General features: G+C 41.7%; 1 long non-coding RNA gene across 1 annotated transcript in view; it reads right to left on the reverse strand.

The window, feature by feature from the left end:
• Nucleotides 1–5,677: 5,677 nt before the first annotated feature.
• The window catches only part of LOC135055051 (uncharacterized), a 70,045-nt gene continuing 57,408 nt past the window's right edge, over nucleotides 5,678–18,314 (reverse strand). The window contains exon 3 of the long non-coding RNA XR_010243633.1: nucleotides 5,678–14,566. This is a non-coding gene — a long non-coding RNA (uncharacterized LOC135055051). The remainder of the gene's footprint in view (nucleotides 14,567–18,314) is intronic.

The following is an 18,314-nucleotide window of genomic DNA, read 5'->3' on the forward strand; positions in this document are numbered from 1 at the left end:
AGATGATCCCAGTCCACCATATCAAACGCTTTTTCCGCGTCGAGTGAGAGGATAACTGGAAGGGAGGAAGGGGTATTTGAAGAGGAGGAGGAGGCATAAATGGCAGAAAGAACTCTCCTTACATTGATCTCCGAGTGTCTGCCCCAGATAAACCCAGTTTGATCTTTATGTATGATATGAGGGAGTAATAATTTAATCCGGTTAGCTAAGATTTTAGTAAGTAGCTTATAATCAAGATTTAAGAGTGAAATTGGGCGATATGACCCTGGTTGGGATAAGTCTCTACCAGGTTTGGGGAGGACTTTGAGGATGGCAGTGTTAAAGTGTTTGGGAAGAGTGTCAGAAGACAGAACCGCATTAAGGACAGACACCAGTGTGTCCCCTATCCGGGGTAAAAGAATTTTATAAAAGTCGGCACTAAAGCCATCAGGGCCCGGTACCTTATCTCTGCCAAACTGTCCAATGACACTCCGGATTTCCTCTAATGAGATGGGAGCCAACAATGGTGCTGCCATGGAGGCATGAAGCTGGGGAGCAGAAAGGTTATCCCAAAAGTCCTTGGGCCATGGCGACTGGGTGGGAGGAGTAGAAAGGGTGGAGTTTGAGGAAGAGGAATATAAGTCCTTGTAAAATGCTTTCATAACATCAGAAATCTCCTGATTATTCGTAGTTAATGTGCCAGCAGGGGTATACAAAGGATGAGTGACCATGGGAGGGCGGGAACCCGTGAGGAGTGTCGTCAACAACTTGCCCGTTTTATTGCCAAATTTGTAGAACCGATAGTTCACCGAGAATGAATACCTATTACCCATGGAGGACATGAATTCATCAAAGTGGGCTTTGGCTTCAATGTATATAAGACGATTTTGAGGGGTTGGAAGAGATTTGTATTGCTGATAGGCTGTCGACAAGGGTCTCTGGAACTCTAAATATTGAGAGGCATATTTTTTATTGGTGGCTGAGACATAGGATATAATGTCTCCCCGGAGAACCGATTTTGCAGTCATCCAAAATAGAATTGGATCTTCCTCTAAATGGGATGCGTTGTTAGTTTTAAAGGCCTCCCAAGAGGATTCCAATCTTTGCTGGAATTTCAGGGAGTGAGCGAGATAGGAGGGGAATCTCCACAATCTGGGAGAGTGGGATATGTCTGGGAAATGGAGCGTTGCAGTAACTAGGGCATGGTCCGATAAGGAGATTGCCTCAATTTGTGAATCTGATACGTTCGGTAGTAGGGAATGGGACAGTAAAATATAGTCTATCCTAGATAGCGTGTGGTTGGGCCGCTGAGAGACATGTGTATTCCCTCTCTGTGGGATGTAAAGCTCTCCAGATATCTACCGTCTGTAGGCTGTCAGCTAATAGAGGGACCCCAAGTTTGGGTAGTGAAAGAGGTTTTGTCGGTGCGTGGGATCGGTCTAAATAGGAGGAAGAGATAAGGTTCAAATCGCCACAGAGTATTAAGGGGTCTGTGAGAAGGGGGGTTAGTTTGGCGAGTAAAGATTGAAAGAAATTTTTGGAATAAATGTTGGGTGCATATACGTTACATAGTGTGTAAACTCTACCATTAAGCTTAACAGACATTATCACATAACGACCTTCAGGATCAGTGACTGTGGTCAGGATTTCAGTGGTCATAGAACGTTTCGCCAATATGACAACCCCTCTGGCCTTAGCATTGAAAGAGCTGAAACCTAAAACCCGCCAGTTCAGAGCATTCAATTTTGCTGTTTCCTCTGGAGTTAGGTGTGTTTCTTGGAGGAATGCCATGTCTATGTGCTGTTTACCTAAATATAGGAGTATTTTCCGCCTCTTTGCTGGGGAGTTAAAGCCCCCGACATTCCAAGATCCCACTATCAGATTAGGCATAGTTCAGAGGAAAGGGCAAAACAGAGGACTTGTAAACTGTCTGCATAAGGGGGATGAGCATCATCACCTGCTTGAGGACGGGGGGTGGGAAAGAGGGGGGAGGGGAGAGACAAAACAGGAGGGGAAAAGAAGAGACGGAAATAGAAAGCAGTAGTACATAACAGGCCATACAATTGAGAAGAGGATACTTTGATAAATAGCCAATATTTCTGTGACCAGTGACCTCCGGTCAACGAGCATGGGCGACTACCAGTGGTAGCGGTCCCGCACCCCAGCATTAAGTGGTGTGTACCAGCAGGAAAGGAGGAGCCCCTCCCCACCGCTATATACGTAAACAAATCCCACCCAGAAACCCCTAGTAATTGAGCTATATAACCAAATGCTCCAAGAAGCAATATAATACTATAATATAATATAAGCAATATGCAGTGGGCAGTATATAGTATACAACCTGTGGCTAATGTAGTGGAGACGGCTGTATAACCATAAAAATGTAGCATAATGGGGTATATCCCAACCAACATAGCGCTTTTTCAATTTGTATCTGCAAAGTAGGCACGTAGGTAAGAACATTTTAAAAGAAAGAGACAGAAAATCGGCCAAAACTGCATCCAAGAGCAGGCAAAGCAATTGTGAGGTAGCGACAGCTACCATAGTGCCCGCGTGTCATTGTTGCTCTAACAAAATAAACCAAGGCAGTCCATGCGTAATGAGCGACTAAACTGCAGGTGGACATTCAGCAGGCAATGATCAAGTCGTCGCTGAAGGGAGATCAGAAATGTCCGTGCTGTCTTCTCTGGATATATTACGAAGGTAGGCCGCTGCGTCAGCAGGTGATAGGAAATCTTTGTGGGAGGTACCTTCATAAATGCGCAAGCGAGCGGGGTATAACAGGCCAAACTTGCGACCCTCTGAAACAAGTTGAGTGCAAATAGGGGAAAAAGCTTTGCGGGCCCGGGTCAGTTCCACTGAATAGTCCTGGAATATGAAAAGCTTGTTACCCTCCCATTGAATATCCCTCATTTTGCGAGACGCGGACCAGAATGCCAATTTGTGAAGGTAGTTCAGACAGCGGAACAGTGTTACACGTGGGCGCGGTTTATTGGGGGTGGGCATAGGACCCACACGGTGTATTCTTTCGATTACTAAATCACTGCATTCCCGTTCTATATTCAAAATTGCGGGATGGGTAACATGGGCAAAATGAGCCAGTGCCGTGCCTTTAAGTGATTCCGGCAGTCCCACAAGTCTGATATTATTTCTTCTTGCGCGATTTTCCATATCATCTAACTTATTCCATATCTGATAGTTCTCTGTAGTTAGAGATTTCATTGAGTGGTGTAGCCCTTCTATGTCATGTGTTGCAGCATTCAGTTGAGATTCAGTGTGTGTGACCCTCTGCTGTAGGTGCTGCAGCTGTGTTGTTATATCACTGACAGCCTGTGAAAGCAGGGGGGCCATAGTGGCTTTTATTGCTGCCACAACGTCTCCATATGTTACCGGAGCCTCTGGATCCCTGCATACCTATGAGCCAGCATATTCAGTCCCCTCCGCCGCGGCTTTCTTGGAGGCAGGAGTGGTGACTTCAGGTCCGGCGCCAGGCGCCATATTGCTTCCCGCGCGGCGCTTCTCCAGCCTCGTGGGTGCGCCAGCGGGGGCCTGTGTAGCCGCGGTTACGGGTGTCACAAAGCGATCCATCGTGATCGCGGGTCTCGCCGGGGGCAGTCTGGTCGGTGTGGAGGCTGTAGCAGCCTTGAAAAGGTTCTTTGCAGCGGGCGGCAGGACGGAGCTCCGGCGCTGAGAGACTCACTCCATGGGTCCCGGAACCGGAAGTCTTTATTTTTATTTTTAATATGCACACACATACACACGGAAACCCCCCTTACTAAATCCTGCGTTTGCCCCTGCTGTGGGAGACTGTCAATGGTTTCACTCATCGATGGCCATCCCTGTTATTTCTGTGAATGACCCGCAGGCCAAACACAGACCGGGGGTGGTGCTTCACAGGTGCTGGGGGCTGAGCTATGCTCTGTGTCCTAGCTTCTTTAAAAAAAATATATATATTCGTTTAGGCTAAGCCATCGATGGAGAGAAGCTATCTGGTACTCTCCCATCGATGGCAAAACTATTTGACAACGACCTTAAACCATCGATGATTAGAAATAATCGATGGTCAATGGCCATCCCTAGACCAGTCTGGCTGCTACCACAGGAGAATTTGCAACAGCTCCTGCCAGCTTGTGATAAGTAAGTTGAGAGAGAGCAAGAGAGAGAAAGTGTGTGTGTGTTTCTGTGTGTGTGTGGTCATTATGTGTAAGTGGCGCTACTATTGGAGGCACGTATAAGCGGCATCGCTACAGGGGGCAGATTCTGTGTAATCGGCACTGCTATTGGGGGGCATTATGTGTATAAGCAGCACCACTACTGGAGGCATTAATATGGTGCAAGGAGCATTAATATAGTGTTGCTCCGAATGTGCACAGGTTTTATTTCTTTTTAAATATATATATTTTTTTTTTAGTTTTTACATTTATTTTATTTTTTTAGGGGGGGCCCTGCCTATTTTGTCAGTCCTGGGCCCCACAATTTCTGATGGTAGCCCTGCTGATCAGTATGCTAATGGTGATGCTATTGCTGCTACAGATTATAAGCTTGTAAATAGGGTCCTGTTACATCATGTCTTTTATTAAAGCCCTGTTTGATTACTGTTCTGTTACTGTTTAGTTTCCAATTGGAAAACACAATGGAGTATGCATGTACTATGGGCCTGATTCAGAGATGGACACAGTGTACACTGAGCCTAATACAGATCTGACCGTAGATGTATGAGAAACGCACATCTCCAATCAATTTCTTTGACATGCGTGGGGACGCCCAGCACAGGGCAAGTCCGCCCCGCATGCCGGATCCAGCTTCCCCTTCAGACATGCGAGAGCACTGCACGGCGGCGATGCTTTCGCGTGTTTCTAGTAGCCCTCTGCCTGTGCAGCTTAGCTGCGAATGCAGATGGCTACCCGCTATGTTAAAGGTCGCAGCGGCCCGCCCGGCAAACTGTCCAGACATGCCTGCGTTGTCCGGACCGTGCCCCTAAAACAGAACATCGACACCCACAAAATTTGGTGTTGATGTCCCATTCCCGCCCCCTCCAGGTCTTAAACTGCAGTTTAGGACCTTGCACATGTGCGTTAAAGTGATTTTTGCACATCAGTGTCAAGGTCTGAATCGGCCCCACAGTGCAATAATATGCTAATGCTACAGGAGGTGTCTTGTGTAAATAGCCTCCTGCAAGCTTCTGTGATTCATTCTGCATCCATGGATGCAGCATCGAATCGTCATTGAAAACATTGGCCATCTCAGTAACCCTCAGGTTATGCAGGAGGGGCCGTGTTTTCATCAGCCGGGGCCAGGAAATCTGCAATATAGACCTTGGTTTCGGCACTACCAGAAAACAGGGACTGCTGACAATCAGGCTGCGGCTTAGCAGGCACTGCATATGGCAATGCAGGACCTGTTTATGTGCATGCCAGTCCACCTACCATCAGAGTTGTACGCAAACCATTGGTTTACATAGAATTCTGAATCAGGCCCAATATATGTAAACATTAAAAACAGTAAATAAAGCACTGCTGGGTATGGTATTATGTTACTATGAGTATTACACTTGCCACTGACATATGCAGTATTTCTGTTACCTGATTTTTTCCCAATTTCTATACTTTTCTTTCCGAATCTCTATCCCACTGAGGTATCAAAAATCATAATAAAATCCAGGTTTAACCAAAAAAAGAAAAAAATAATCACAAAAGGCTTAATGTTTCTAAAGTGACACATTTATTTCTAGAAAAAGCACCACAGGTTACAAGAGAGATTCACCAACAGCATACTAATATATAGACATTGATATATATTGATCCCTTCTCTCCTGTCTCATTTTGCGCATATAATATACAATACGATTCACCAAGTGAACAGCATATTAATATTCTGTGATAAACAAGGTTCTGACCAACAATTGAAATCTTCTCCAGGAAGACAAATCGGATTAATTATAAAAATGTTTCACCTGTATATAGGTGGCTACCTGGGACAGAATAAAAGCTCTGTTTTTGGAAGCCTAGAAATCTGTTGCTGTTTTTTCTAACTCCGCCTTTTACCACTTGTAGATATCTTGTATGTAAACATTTCTGGCTTCAATTTCGTTTTGCATACAAGTTTTATAAAACTACACAATGCAGGAAAGGAAAACACTGTTTCCAGCAGCCTTACATTATCTCACGTTCAGAACATAGGCCCTCATTCCGAGTTGTTCGCTCGTTATATTCCTTCGCATCGGTGCGATTTTCCGCTAACTGCGCATGCGCAATGTTCGCACTGCGGCTGCGCCAAGTAAATTTGCTAGGAAGTTTGGTATTTTACTCACGGCATTACGAGGTTTTTTCTTCGTTCTGGTGATCGGAGTGTGATTGACAGGAAGTGGGTGTTTCTGGGCGGAAACTGGCCGTTTTATGGGTGTGTGTGAAAAAACGCTGCCGTTTCTGGGAAAAACGCGGGAGTGGCTGGAGAAACGGGGGAGTGTCTGGGCGAACGCTGGGTGTGTTTGTGACGTCAAACCAGGAACGAAACTGACTGAACTGATCGCAGTGGCAGAGTAAGTCTCGAGCTACTCAGAAACTGCTAAGAAATTTCTATTCGCAATTTTGCGAATCTTTCGTTCGCAATTCTGCTAAGCTAAGATTCACTCCCAGAGGGCGGCGGCTTAGCATGTGCACTGCTGCGAAAAGCGGCTAGCGAGCGAACAACTCGGAATGAGGGCCATAGGGCCTATTTCAGAGCTGATCGCTGCAACGGCAGCGATCGCTCCCTTAAGCCCATTGTGTAGTGCGCACACACAGCGGCCACACTGCGTGTGCGCACATAGTGAGATGCAAAAGCATCTCACTGGTGCGATTGCCTCTGCCTGACTGACAAGTAGAGGCGGTGGTGTGCTGGGAGGGGGCGTGCAAGCTGCGTTTAAATGAAGGTGCGTCCGGTCCATTGCTGAGGTGGGCCATGGCATCTGCGTGGCGTGACACGCAGTCTTGCGACCCAAAACATGGCAGGTAGCCGCCTGCCTTTGCAGCTAGGCTGCGTAGGCAGGGAGCAACTCACCAGGTGCGAACGCATTGCCACAGTGCGATGCTTTCGCACCTCTGCTGGGGATGGGGCTTGGCATGCAGTGCGGACTAGCCCTGTGCTGGGCGGTCCCCCAGCATGCCTCTGATTCTGATAGTAGATGTGTGTTTTTTTCGCACATCTACGATCAGCTCTGAATCAGGCCCATAGTTATGTGAACACTACCTACTCCAGTCAATGGGTTTAACCATAGAGTCTCAAATTCAGTTCTCAGGACCCCAAATAGTTCATGTTTTCCAGGTCTCCTCACAGAATCACAAGTGAAATAATTAGTTCCACCTGTGGATCTTTTAAAATGTGTCAGTGAGTAAAGGACACAACTATGCTCCAGCCAGGTGACCAGGAAAAAATTAACTGGTTGAGGTCCTGAGGACAGAGTTTGAGAACCACTGGGTTTAACTGAAGTCAAACTGACTGAGTTACCATCAATGACCTTCCAAACAACTACATCAGATACTTCCATTTGACATTTGGGGGGAGATGTATGATGAGTCTTTATGGGGGAGAAGTAGTATCAGCGCACATTATATGCGTTGATACCGCTTCTTCCCCATGTGTGAATGTGCCAGTGTGCGGTACATGACAGGGCGCCCCTGTCTATATCGGCACTGCAATCTACAAGATAGGGCATTGTATGAATGGTCAGTGGCACTGACCATTCCGACACCTGCAGCTACTGATTTCGACAGTTGCAGGCGTCGTTGCCCATTCACCACAGCCAGGACAGTGCTGTGGCGGCTGGCAGCTCCGGGCTGCATTGGAGATCTCTTGTATGCCCAGTGAAGCCGGCCGGGGGCGGGGGAAAAAAGCGCATCAGCACTAAGCTGATGAGCGGTGGGTTCATAGCAGGAAGTGCTATGGCGGTACGTCTCCCACTCTGTATCACTGGCATTTGAACTTGCATTTGTTATGGCAAAATCAAACACCAGTTGGTGCGTAGCCTTAGAGTAAAATTGTTTCTGCATACATTTCCATATTAACACATTTTATTTAAAGTAATGACCGTCACCTGCTACATCAATACAAGTGTCCAATAACGAATCCAGTGCAATCCCTATTCTGTCTATAAAATACTGTAAAAATAATTAGATCACAAAATACATTAAGCCCTTATCTAGCTATAAAACTATCTGCGTAATAAATAGTGCATTGTCAGTGAACCTTTGTGTTTTCAGCAATGCCGTGTAAAAAGTGCACAAAGCCCTCAAGTAGAGGAAAGAAGTGGGATCTCTTCCTCACTATGATAAGAATACTATGAAATACTTTTTCCCAAATATATATAAAAAAGATTGTATCCATTAAGCCATTCACTGCACCAGGTCCAGGAAAGGGTTAATTTTACATGAAAGCACTTTACGGATCTAGTTGAACGAATAATAAATAAATATTCAGTTTCATACATTCTTATTCTTTCTTTTTTTTCTGACAGACTGCTGTTATCGACCTTACTAATATTACATGTAGTATAGAGATTAACAGTCAGCGTACACTGAACACAATATACTCCATTGCAGCCTTTTATTGGCTGCTATAATCACTATAATGTTACCCACTCTACTTAACGATGTGGACACGATAGAGTGTAACAATATTACAACTTACAAAGGCTATGAGGAATCCGGCTTTGAACAGAGAGGAGTTTAAAACTGTTCTAAGAAACCATTATCTTTGCCATTGTTCCAAGACAGACACATTTTTGAACATTGAGCTACAGATAGCTGGGACGTGCATATTTCTGCTGCAGTATCTGCACATTTGGGCCCTTTTATTCAAAGGTTAAAAAATTGCTAAAACAATTGGATCACATTACCTTACTATCTTTGGAAATGTAAGGTGATCTATGATAAATGTTTAAAAAAGTATGTTAAATATTTTGAGCGTCTGATTTTGGGGGAGATTTATCAAATCTTGAAGAGAGGAACCAACCAATCAGCTCCTGTCAGCGGGATCGTTATGAAATACCTCCAATCAAAATCCCGACGTTCAAAATCCCGACACCAATTGACCGATGGTTAAAATCCCGACACAGTCAAAATCCCGACATGGACAAAATACCGACATTTAAAATACCGACAAGGTCAAAATACTGACATGTAAAATGCCGACAGGTCAAAATACCGACATGCGGTTTTTGTTTTTTTTGTGTGTGTATGTCGACATAAGTCAACATGGACACCATATAAAGTGTAGCGCGTCCCCTCGCAAGGCTCGCTGCGCTCGCCATGCTTCGGGCACACTATTATATTCCCCCTCCAGGTCCACTGGGATGGTAAAGTATGAACAAGTCGGTTTTAATGAAAAAAATCTTGAAAAACTCATGTCTGTATTTTGACCTGTCGGCATTTTACATGTCGGTATTTTGACCTTGTCGGTATTTTAAATGTCGGTATTTTGTCCATGTCAGGATTTTGACCTTGTCGGGATTTTGACCATCGGTCAATTGGTGTCGGGATTTTGAATGTCGGTATTTTGATTGGAGGTAAACTGACTGCATCCCCTGTCAGCCTTAGATGGAGATAAAGTCTCAATCAATCACCTGCTAGCTGCCATGTCGCAGGCTGTGTTTGAAAAATGACAGTTAGGAGCTGGTTGGCTGGTACTTTGGGATCTATTTACTAAGCCTAGGATGGAGATAGAGTGGACCAAGATAAATACCAGCCAACCAGCTCCTGTCATTTTTCAAACCCAGCCTGTGACATGGCAGTTAGGAGCGGGTTGGCTGGTACTTTATCTCTGTTGACTTTATCTCCATCCAAGGCTTAGTAAACAGACCCTATAATCTCCATCCATGGCTTAGTAAATAGACCCCAGTGTACTTAAAATGGCAGTTAGGAGCTGATTGGCTGGTACTTTATCCCTCTCCAAGCTTTGATACATATCCCCTCTAATCTCTCAACAGCATTTACAATACCTTATGTCCTACATTGGTGTAAATAGTGTTGTTTTTTTTATTGCAGGTTTAATGCAGGTCTGTATATATATATATATATATATATATATATATATATTTAATTGACAATGGGATCTTTTGTCTCTTAGGTTGCTCAGAAAACTTGTTTGTGCTGACAGCAGCTTGTATATTTCCATGGCTCACTCTGAAAGTATTTTGATTGATAATGGTTCTGCTATAAGACAGAAGAATGTGGATTGTGGGAGGGAGGGATATTGTAGAAATCTTAAGTATATCTTTTTTTAAAGCTTGATATGGTTTTAATAGTGCCAATTAATACAAATGATTATATCTTTAATAGTTCTGTCTTCAGAGCAATCCTTTCTGAAATACTGGTCGGTTTTAAAACTTCTCTCCCAACACCAGTTTCCTCACACCTACCTAGGAGCCATCTACAGTAAAGAGTTGCACTAACACATTTACTACTTATATAATAGATATGAGTGAACATTATACTGATTGGATATCATATTACTGTATAAGAGAATCCTAACATTTCACAGGAATACTCACTTACTAATACATGCCATAAAATATTATATTTACTATAGAAAAACCACAGCATACAATGATATATTGGAGAATATGTAGCAATTCCTATACATGGGAATGGTGTCATTGAAAAGTTATACAAAACCTCCCATTCCTAGCTAGACATCACAATATTACCACATTACCTTCTACCTATCATTCATCCTCTCAGATGTAAACACAAGGCATCATATGTAGGTGCAAATAGCTCCATCTGGAAACGTCTGTGGTGAACTAACAAATAGTTGGCCCCATGTTACTATACTCTCCACAATAAAGTGCTATAGGAAAGCTTGTTCCTCTACAGCTGTATCTGAATGTCTGAAAGATCCACCCCAAGTTATTTGCCCATTCATATAATGGGATGCAGTTAATTTCCCAACTGTCAGGATCCTGGTGGTCAAAATCCCGCCGCCGGAATTCCCACTTGGGTGGTGGTCCACGCCACCACCTGAGGGGGAATAGATTAGTGTGGCAACCAATGGTCGCCACCGACCCCGAAGCATGGCGAGTGCAGCGAGCCCAGGAGGGGACACGCTGCACTCAAGGCTGGGATTCCGACTGTCAGGATTCCGGCGTCTGTATTTTGACTGCCGGGATCCCAACAGTTGGGATTTCATACCGAATCCAATATAACAATCCCCAATTGCCCACCTCAGTTGTAAGTGCGCAGGGTGTGGATTTTAATTCTAGACGGCTCTCTATATGTGGAATTATGTGTGGAGCATTAGTTCAACCAATATTAGGTCAACAGTCACTAGGTAACCCCCATATTGTCAACATTCACATGGTATACAGTGTCAAAATGTTGACGCCCGAAATGGTTCGACGTGGAAATGGTCGATGCATGTATTTTGGGGGTTTCTTTTTTGCATTTTTGGGTGCCATTTTGTATGTTTAACCACATGTGACCCCAATTAGTCTACTGCTTGGCTCGCTCGCCATGCTTCGACCAAGGTTACTATTCCTAATCGTGGATTGTAAAGTATGAAAAAGTTGTAAAAAAAAATCAGTGTCAACCATATGTGTGTCGACCATTGGAAATGTCGACCTTTTGCACCTGCCAACCATAAGCACTGTCGACCTATTGGCCATGTCGACCTTTTGTACATGTCGACCTAATGGATATCAACCATATGGAGTCAACCTATTGACTATCAATCTTATTACTGTTGACCTATCATGCGGATACCTGTAGAGTTACCATTATTTGGTCTTGTGTTTTATATACATTTAGGACTGAGAGAGGACAAATGTCCATAAGGGGAGACTGGGAGTTTCATCTCTCCCGGGCTGTGTCTGATATGACATTAGTGAGAATAGCCGTCCTGCACAAATTAAAGTATGGAAGTTATTAGCGGTTCCCATGCACAGATCAAAGCATTCATTTTCAATTTAGATTTCTGCTTTCATTATATATTTTTCCAGAATTATTTAAAACCACTCTCATTATGGTAATAGTCAATGTGATAAAAAAAAACTCCCTTTAGTTCAAGTGTCATACAGTATATATGAAGTCTGTCATATTAAATGCATTGATTTATTTGTTCCATACTTACTGTGAAACTAGTGGTAATCACCCATGAGCAGATTGTAAAACAAGGAGTAGATTTACTACGACTTCTAAAAAAGGAAAAGTGGAGTTGTTGCAAATAGCAATCAATCAGATTCTAACTATCATTTGCAGAATGTACTATATAAATAATAGAATCTGATTGGCTGCTGTATTTAGAACTGCAAGCTCTCTTTTCAGACGTTTTAGTAAATGTACCCCATACCCGCACTTTTGCCCATTTCAATATCTCAGAAGCACAGACGAAATCTAATTTTTGAGCTTTGACATTGATGTTAGCAATATTTGACTTGTCAATGCCAATGTGATCGTGTTAAGCTCAGTGTAGTGGTGCAAAGGCAGACACATGATATCAATAAAGAAAAAAACAAAAGGGAGATTTGTTCTCCACTGATCACTCCATCATAATGACACTAAGAGGTGTTGGTGGTTGATTGGTACAAGGTAAGTGGCGTTGTAGGCACAGATATAATCTGCTGTAGAACACAAGTGCGAGGTACAAAACAGTAAACATTTATAAAACCTGTTTCTACATAATAGTTATACTCTTAACACATGGCATTGTAGTAACACTAACTGTAATATATCACTGAGTCTAAAGGGAATACAGCTTCTTATCCAATGTTTTCATTGTTACAAAGTACAATTATATATTTGAAGCTCCTGCTTTATACTATGAACTCCCAGTTATTCCATGGAACTACGAAATGAACCAATAAAATGTTTTTACGTTTTAACCCCAAGATAATATGAAACTGTAATGAGGTAGGAGGTGATGAATATTAAAGGAACACTATTTAGTTTTTTATTATTTGTATTGTGAACCGTTGTATCATATTGTCATTGAGGATTAAATATCACTGACTTTTGCATGTGAAGGGATTTTCTATTGATTTTCATTAGAAGGCTTTTATTGGATTGGTGCTTGTACAGCCGTGATACCTGTTATTTTAACATCATTTCAGGAAGGCAATAACGGAAAGGTACAAATGAAAAAATAATAAACTGATTAAAGTGGTTGTAAACAAAATGATATCGCTGCAATAAGTGCTTGTTTGATAAATGACTTAGGATAAAGACATTTATATGGGAGACAGTAAAAAGCATATACAACTTTCAAAAGTGCAAAACCAAGTCCAAAAGATTTTTTTTGGAGCCTTATGTACTTACTGTCATGCAAGTATGCCTATTTTTTGCCAAGAAGCACAAAAATCTTTGTGTCAAGAGGGCAATATTTCCAAGTGGTTCGAAGAGAGGCGTTGACTAAGTCAAAGGTGTTCTTCGCTAAGTGCCTTGTCCGTTCATAAGGCTGAATGATTGGATGTCATCACACTCTGTGTGGTCAGCCAATAGCTGCACACACATGGCAGTGGCTCTCATGAGCCAATCTGTATTTTTGAAACATTTAAAAAAAACTGTTGGATTACAATCATTCTCAGCCATCTTTGGTGGTTGATGAAGCTCCCACAAGTTTGATGATTTCAACCTATTTGGACTAAATCAGCCAAATTGGCAAATAAAATGCCTGTTAAAATGCAGTCTCTCTACAAAAACAAAAGGTATATATTGTTATCTATAAGCTATGTTTCTTGTTCTTCAGCTTGTAAGATTTTGAACTGTGCAGAACATTAATCCATTTTATATAAATAGCATGATTTTTTTTTATACCACCTAAACGGTAGTTTATTACCACAGTGGAGTAGCTGAAGCACCCCATAATGTATGTACTTGTATTGAAACATCCCCATGATAAATCCTCCTTCATTTATAATCTGGCAGAGCATGCGGACAAGGATTATATGACAAGAATCCAGATAATAGAAACAAACATTGTGGATTATCTATCATAATCCAGTTAAATGATGAGTACAATTAATTATAAGAGTATTGCAAAGTATTGTGCTAGGTTACTGGAACCACTAGTACACTGGAGTCTAAATATTGTGGTTTCATATTATTGGGTGTAGGGTTAGGAACTAGAAGACTGATGTGAGTCTCATTACATAAAAATATTGCTCACTGAGTATCCTTTTAGGTTCAGATGATTTTTTTTTTTTTTTACATAAGTATTTAAATTTAAGGTGCCTGTAATTTATTATAAATTACATGTGGGTAGAACAATGCGAAATACTATATGATGATTCATCAGCTTCCATTGCTCTGTTTCTGCATTTTCATACACTGTAGTCATTTTTGCAAATCTTCCTGAAAATATAAATCTTGCTGTTTTGAATACACTGATCCTTGTTTCTTTCACCATTTGTTAGCATTTTCGACTGAGGAAGTTCCCAATGCTGACTTTGTATCAAAACCGTGAACGTTGGAAGAATTTTTAGAAAGACCGTTTTTCATTTCGATAAATGAATGTCCAGTCCCACGTGATAACTGCTGTGTGTTGTAGTATCAGCTTTTAAAAACAGTAGTAGAGGAAAAACATCAGGCAGACAACGATAGTTACAACCGCTATGCACCTAAAAGACAGTAATAAAGGAAACAGCAAAACAGAAACAGATATTAGCACACATCTTTAAATAATATTTTTTTAAAAATACAGAAAAAATAAAGCAATAATACAGTAGCTATGGGAAAAATGTGTCAAGCATTCTAAGGAGTGGAGAAGTTGCCTATAGCAACTAGAGATGTGCACCGGAAATTTTTCGGGTTTTGTGTTTTGGTTTTGGATTCGGTTCCGCGGCCGTGTTTTGGATTCGGACGCGTTTTGGCAAAACCTCCCTGAATTTTTTTTGCCGGATTTGGGTGTTTTTTTTCCTAAAACCCCTCAAAAACAGCTCAAATCATAGAATTTGGGGGTCATTTTGATCCCATAGTATTATTAACCTCAATAACCATAATTTCCACTCATTTCCAGTCTATTCTGAACACCTCACACCTCACAATATTATTTTTAGTCCTAAAATTTGCACCGAGGTCGCTGGATGACTAAGCTAAGCGACCCAAGTGGCCGGCACAAACACCTGGCCCATCTAGGAGTGGCACTGCAGTGTCAGACAGGATGGTACTTTAAAAAATTGTCCCCAAACAGCACATGATGCAAAGAAAAAAAGAGGTGCACCAAGGTCGCTGGATGGCTAAGCTAAGCGACCCAAGTGGCCGGCCTCCCTCCACATTTTTGTTCTCCATCTTTTAATGTGTGGAATTATATGCCAGTAATATATCAATAGCAATAGCCTGTTGTACCGTACTGCTCTATATATATATATATATATATATATATATATATACTGGTGGTCAACAAAATTCTGCACTGTCCTCCTACTATATACTGCGCACAACTACAATGCAGCACAGATATGGATAGTATACTTGACGACACAGATGTAGAGCAATGGACTACTGTACCGTACTGCTATATATATATACTGGTGGTCAGCAAAATTCTGCACTGTCCTCCTACTATATACTGCGCACAACTACAATGCAGCACAGATATGGATAGTTTACTTGACGACATAGAGGTAGAGCAATGGACTACTGTACCGCACTGCTATATATATATATATACTGGTGGTCAGCAAAATTCTGCACTGTCCTCCTACTATATACTGCACACAACTACAATGCAGCACAGATATGGATAGTATACTTGACGACACAGAGGTAAAGCAATGGACTACTGTACCGTACTGCTATATATATATACTGGTGTTCAGCAAAATTCTGCACTGTCCTCCTACTATATACTGCGCACAACTACAATGCAGCACAGATATGGATAGTATACTTGACGACACAGAAGTAGAGCAATGTACTACTGTACCGTACTGCTATATATATATATATATATATATATATATATATATACTGGTGGTCAGCAAAATTCTGCACTGTCCTCCTACTATATACTGCACACAACTACAATGCAGCACAGATATGGATAGTAAACTTGACGAAACAGAGGTAGAGCAATGGACTACTGTACCATACTGCTATATACTGTATATATACTGGTGGTCATCAAAATTCTGCACTGTCTTCCTACTATATACTGCACACAACTAGAATGCAGCACAGATATGGATAGTATACTTGACGACACAGAGGTAGAGTAATGGCCTACTGTACCGTACTGCTCTATATATATATATATATATATATATATACTGGTGGTCAGCAAAATTCTGCACTGTCTTCCTACTATATACTGCACACAACTAGAATGCAGCACAGATATGGATAGTATACTTGACAACACAGAGGTAGAGCAATGGACTACCGTACCGTACTGCTATATATATATACTGGTGGTCAGCAAAATTCTGCACTGTCCTCCTTCTATATACTGTGCACAACTACAATGCAGCACAGATATGGATAGTATACTTGACGACACATAGGTAGAGCAATGGACTACTGTACCGTACTGCTATATATATATATATATATATATATATATATATATATACTGGTGGTCAGCAAAATTCTGCACTGTCCTCCTACTATATACTGCGCACAACTACAATGCAGCACAGATATGGATAGTATACTTGATGACACAGAGGTAGAGCAATGGCCTACTGTACCGTACTGCTATATATATATATATATATATATATATATATATATATATACTGGTGGTCAGCAAAATTCTGCACTGTCTTCCTACTATATACTGCGCACAACTACAATGCAGCACAGATATGGATAGTATACTTGACGACACAGAGGTAGAGCAATGGACTACTGTACCGTACTGCTATATATATACTGGTGGTCAGCAAAATTCTGCACTGTCCTCCTACTATATATGGCGCACAACTACAATGCAGCACAGATATGGATAGTATACTTGACGACACAGAGGTAGAGCAATGGCCTACTGTACCGTACTGCTATATATATATATATATATATATATACTGGTGGTCAGCAAAATTCTGCACTGTCCTCCTACTATATACTGTGCACAACTACAATGCAGCACAGATATGGATAGTATACTTGACGACACAGAGGTAGAGCAATGGACTACTGTACCGTACTGCTATATTTATATACTGGTGGTCAGCAAAATTCTGCACTGTCCTCCTTCTATATACTGTGCACAACTACAATGCAGCACAGATATGGATAGTATACTTGACGACACAGAGGTAGAGCAATGGCCTACTGTACCGTACTGCTATATATATATATATATATATACTGGTGGTCAGCAAAATTCTGCAATGTCTTCCTACTATATACTGCGCACAACTACAATGCAGCACAGATATGGATAGTATACTTGACGACACAGAGGTAGAGCAATGGACTACTGTACCGTACTGTTATATATATATATACTGGTGGTCAGCAAAATTCTGCACTGTCCTCCTACTATATATGGCGCACAACTACAATGCAGCACAGATATGGATAGTATACTTGACGACACAGAGGTAGAGCAATGGCCTACTGTACCGTACTGCTATATATATATATATATATATTATATATATATATATATATATATACTGGTGGTCAGCAAAATTCTGCACTGTCCTCCTACTATATACTGTGCACAACTACAATGCAGCACAGTTATGGATAGTATACTTGACGACACAGAGGTAGAGCAATGGACTACTGTACCGTACTGCTATATATATATACTGGTGGTCAGCAAAATTCTGCACTGTCCTCCTTCTATATACTGTGCACAACTACAATGCAGCACAGATATGGATAGTATACTTGACGACACAGAGGTAGAGCAATGGACTACTGTACCGTACTGCTATATATATATATATATATATACTGGTGGTCAGCAAAATTCTGCATTGTCCTCCTACTATATACTGCGCACAACTACAATGCAGCACAGATATGGATTGTATACTTGACGACACAGAGGTAGAGCAATGGCCTACTGTACCGTACTGCTATATATATATACTGGTGGTCAGCAAAATTCTGCACTGTCCTCCTACTATATACTGCGCACAACTACAATGCAGCACAGATATGGATAGTATACTTGACGACACAGATGTAAAGCAATGGACTACTCTACCATACTGCTATATATATATACTGGTGGTCAGCAAAATTCTGCACTGTCCTCCTACTATATACTGCGCACAACTACAATGCAGCACAGAAAAGGAATAGTATACTTGACGACACAGACGTAGAGCAATGGACTACTGTACCGTACTGCTATATATATATATATATACTGGTGGTCAGCAAAATTCTGCACTGTCCTCCTACTAT

Source organism: Pseudophryne corroboree, chromosome 3, assembly GCF_028390025.1.
Source record: "Pseudophryne corroboree isolate aPseCor3 chromosome 3, aPseCor3.hap2, whole genome shotgun sequence".
Lineage (NCBI taxonomy): Eukaryota > Metazoa > Chordata > Amphibia > Anura > Myobatrachidae > Pseudophryne > Pseudophryne corroboree.